The following is a 4440-nucleotide window of genomic DNA, read 5'->3' on the forward strand; positions in this document are numbered from 1 at the left end:
ACAAAAATTGCAGCCATAGGGCTCGGTGTGTTTTTCCACTTCTTTCAAAAGCACACAAATGTCAAATTGTGACGTGCTCATCATACCACATATAGATGGAATGAAGTATGCACAAAGGGAACAAAAAAAATCAGAGGGTGCATGTTCCTACTCTGGTTTAATTCGGAAAGAAAATTAACCTTAACTCATTTACACCCTTTGACGTATAAATACGTCATTTTGCGCATAGCCGTTCCCTCCCCATGACGTGTTAATACGTCAACACGTGTTTTCATGGGGGAGGGTGCAAGAGAGTCCGATGCAACTTCTCACCACAGGATTAGGCTTGACGGCAATTATTAAATAGCAAAAAAATGGCCATCGGGTGGCAGTGGTGCAAAAATCAACCAGGATCACGCAGCAGAAGTAGTAGAAAGGGCGTACAGTGAAGGGGGGGGGGGGCGTATGTGGATAGTGGATTGGAACATTAGCAACTAGCAATGATGGAGAAAATGAAATAACTAACTAAAAAAGATTTATTTTTCGGTATAAAAGCGTCCTCGAAACAAAACAACAAAGGAGATGGTGTTTGTGTGGAAGAGAAAATGACGCTTCGGTCACTAATCGAAAGCGGCACCCGTCAAACGAACGTCGGCCTGCACAAACATGGCGTGCTACACGCAGCCCGCATAGCTCACGCCGAGTTTCGAGTTCATCTGATGAAGATGAACTTGCTCCACGTCAGCGATCATCGCTTGGCAGAGCATTTTGTGCCTCCCGATGCCCCACGTCGCCCACAAATCGTCTCCCCGGCGACTTCCAGCGATGACGGCAAAGAGGCTGCATTGCTTCGCATGGCCGACGCCGGGCACACGTCAGCGATTCGTTGGAATCGTCTCGTAAAGACGACGGCGAAAACGATGAATTGGAGAGCGATTTGGATCCCGATGTCGGACGAATATGTGCCTTCGGACATAACGGAAAGCAGCTGAGAGTCCTCGCCAGAGCCGCTGGAACGAGGAGGTAACTGCTGACTAGCTTGCAAGTTCCCATTCAAAACTTCATCACTTCTTATGCCTCCTCAGTCACTTTTATGCACCGCTACATTCCCCGCTATACTATGAAGTTGCCAGTAACACTAATCATTTATGTACGGTTGATGCGTCTCGTAGATGTGGATGAAAATATGCGCCGTAAATGCGCTGACTTGCATGTCGCCATAGGTTTTCAAAAAACAAACCAAAAAAAACAGGACACATTTGGTCCGCTCAGCTCTGCTAAAACCACTCGTGTTAAATTCATATTCCATTTCATTTCAAATTGGATGCTGAACAACGTGGAATGAATGGTGTAAATAGCAGCGTGCGAGCATGTATGTGTGTGTGTGAGAGATGTTGAAATGTAAGCGGAAAGCAACAATAAAAAAAAATAGAAAACTAAAAGTGTGGTAATTGTACATACTTCTATAAATTACAGATTGTCCAACCAGAAGCCAAAAGATGACGACTCCTCGCTTTGGTGGTGGAAAGAAAGGTAAATAAAATTATTGTACCTCACTCTGCAGCAAGATATATTTGCAACTTTTTATGTTTCTATAATTTATAGGTCGTGCATCTGGACGTGGTGGGATGAATCGATGTGGTGACAAACTGGATGGAAGCCAAAAACCATCTTCTCCACAGCTGCACTTTTGTTCATAGTTCAATAGTTTTGTTGTGTGCAAATAAATTATTTTGCGACAAAAACATTATTTGTAATGTTCTTTTGTAGGAGGAACACATTATTGAGGTATTTGAGCTGCCACAAAAGCAAAAAATAGTGTAAAACTTGAAATGATGCTTGAAATGCATGCTTTTACAAAAAGCTCATTTTCTCTGGATTTCTGCAGAAAATCGGCATTTTCCATCAAGCTTAGCAGTTTTCTAATGCTGATTGCCAACGAACGGAGAAAGCTAGAAACAAACTTTTTTTTCTGCTGAAAGAAGAGAGTCTCACCTTTCTTTTGACAGGTTGCATGTATATATAGCCATAGAACAGAAAATTCTGTGGGCCTTGCAAATCAGTCAAAATTCAGTAAAATGTGAAGGATTGAGGGGGTTGCTCCAGTGAAAAGGGGTGGTATTCAATGAGTTAAATGTGATTTTACTCAGAGGCCACACAAGAAGTTCAACATTACTCATTTGGGTTATGAAATGATCAACCTCCTCTTCTGCTATTTCCATAGGTGGAACAACAACCCGAAGAGAAGTGAAAGCTTTGAGGCCTCAAACTCCTCTAATCTCACTCACACACTCCCATGAACATAATGCACAGCTCAAGGAGTTTACTCGCGCCCAACGCAATGACGTGCAGATCATTTCATAGTCCTGAAGGGACTTGCAATTGCATCCCATGTGACCACCCTTGCATTCCTCAGATTGCTGTCATGTGACAAACCTAAAGATCTCCTTTTATGGATGTCTGATTTAACAAAAGGGCGCGGCCTCGCTCATGGTCAACACATTCATAGACAACAAAGTGCAAAGTTGCAGAGACACACAGGGCAAGGTTTCGCACTTCTTTGCTAATCCAAACATAAATAAACAACGACAAAGGGATGGGAGTGATGACATCACATTGTCCTCCTCTCCAGTCACATGGCCGGTGGGAGGCATGAGGCCTGCTAGCAAAAGGACCAGCGTGATCTTTGCCCCGTTTATTTCATTGGGATGGTGATTATCACAGAAAGAATCTCAAATTAAGCACAGGTCAAGATTGAAAAGCACAAAACAGCATGAATAGGATCACGTGCTGCATAGTTACATAAACATTAGTCACATTTGGCCTTGTTGCAAGAGGCAGGCCTGCAACTTTGATGGTCAAATGGACCCAGACCCCTTGTACTGTACTTCCTACAATAAAAGCTTTGCAACTTGTTTTACTCTCTGACTAAGCTAATGGGACCTTTATTCAACTCATTCAGTCATAGTTGTGCAACTTTTTTTAAAATCAATGTGTCTCTTTTGACACGTGACACATCTGTTAGATCATGCATATAAAATCCGGTACATTACTCCAAACACATTGCTCGATAAATATGTTGCCCAAGTTAGACTTTGTCCTCCATTCAGCTGTAAAAAGGGCAGCTTTTGTGTATTACAGTACACTCAAGTGAAACGACTGCCATTAATGACTCAACACGTGACTTTAGGTCATGGGGACGATAATACATCGAGAAAAGAGAGTCATGGAGAGGATTTTCATTAGACAAGCTTAAGAGCAGAAAAAGATGAAGAAATGCTGGACTGACACGCTTTCAGGCAGGGCGCCGGTTCGCTACTTCCGCTTTAGCCCACTTCCTGCCTCCTCTTGCCACTGCTGTCATTTCCTTATATGGCAGGCACAGTCAGCCAATCAGATCAGAGCGTCCCGTTCATTCAAACTGCAAGCGAGGAGAACCGCAAACTGAAACACTAATGGCGTTGCTTTTTATGAAGCGTTCAGTGTACCTCGGAGATTAGGAAATTTCCGATCTGGACACTGACAATGTTTACGTTCTGCCCTTCGCATCAGCAGTATATTTTCCAACGTATTACAAATGCTTTACACAAAAAACAAATGTTCTATTTGTGACACGAGAACAGAAATGAACACCGTGTTCGTGGCCAGTTTACCTAGAACACTTTTTGAGGTTCATCAAAAACATGCAAAATATGCAATTAATACGATAGCCCAAAGAAAAAGAAAAAAAAACATACGTTAAGCAGTAAATACAAATACATTTGTCTATTACACAAAATCGTGCCTGGTGTTGACGTCAAGAACCGTTTAGTTTGAATCTTTAAGACGTCACAAACACTTGAAAGAATATGTTTGAGGCGAAAAAACTCTTTTATCAACACGTAAATTGAGGTATAAATTAATCGCGCTTGTGCCTTCTGGACTCCACTGAGATTGTCGCCGCTTTGTTGCTGCACGTCGAGAACTTTTTCCCACGTTCATCGCTTCGAGCATCCATTTGAGTGAGGTAGGATGGCAATTACATATGCAATGCTGAGTTGTACAAGGCTACGTTTAGATATTTTTTCGGACTGGTTGAAGGATTGCACAGCTCTTATGTGACAATTAAACATGATTCATGTCAATGTTCTTGAATGCTTTAACCATCATTTTGTTTTATGTCATTGTGAATTTATTTTGCGGATGAATGCTGTTTTGGTGATGAATTACATAGTGGTTTGAGGAGGAGAGTTAAACAAATTGAGATCTGATTAAATAAAGTAAGGTGAAGTTATGTAAAGGAACTTTTTTGGGGCATGTTAATGTTTGAAGCTGTTGGCATTTTGGTGTTTTTATACAGTTTGAGTTACAAAAATGGCACTTGGATGAGAATGCCTGTGATGTGTGAAAGGGTGTGTAGGTGGCTGAACGGTGTGACTTGTCAGTGTTGCTGAAGAGCGCATGAGATGTGGAAGATCAGGA

General features: G+C 41.9%; 1 long non-coding RNA gene across 1 annotated transcript; it reads left to right on the forward strand.

The window, feature by feature from the left end:
• Nucleotides 1–442: 442 nt before the first annotated feature.
• Nucleotides 443–1724, forward strand: LOC147192568 (uncharacterized). Its single transcript, XR_015103220.1, has 3 exons — nt 443–1002; nt 1456–1512; nt 1585–1724. It is a non-coding gene; the product is annotated as an uncharacterized LOC147192568 (long non-coding RNA).
• The last annotated feature ends 2716 nt before the right edge of the window (nt 1725–4440 follow it).

This window comes from Hippocampus guttulatus, chromosome 16 (genome assembly GCF_054856545.1).
Source record: "Hippocampus guttulatus isolate MCC_2025c chromosome 16, RoL_Hgut_1.0, whole genome shotgun sequence".
In the NCBI taxonomy this organism is placed as follows: domain Eukaryota; kingdom Metazoa; phylum Chordata; class Actinopteri; order Syngnathiformes; family Syngnathidae; genus Hippocampus; species Hippocampus guttulatus.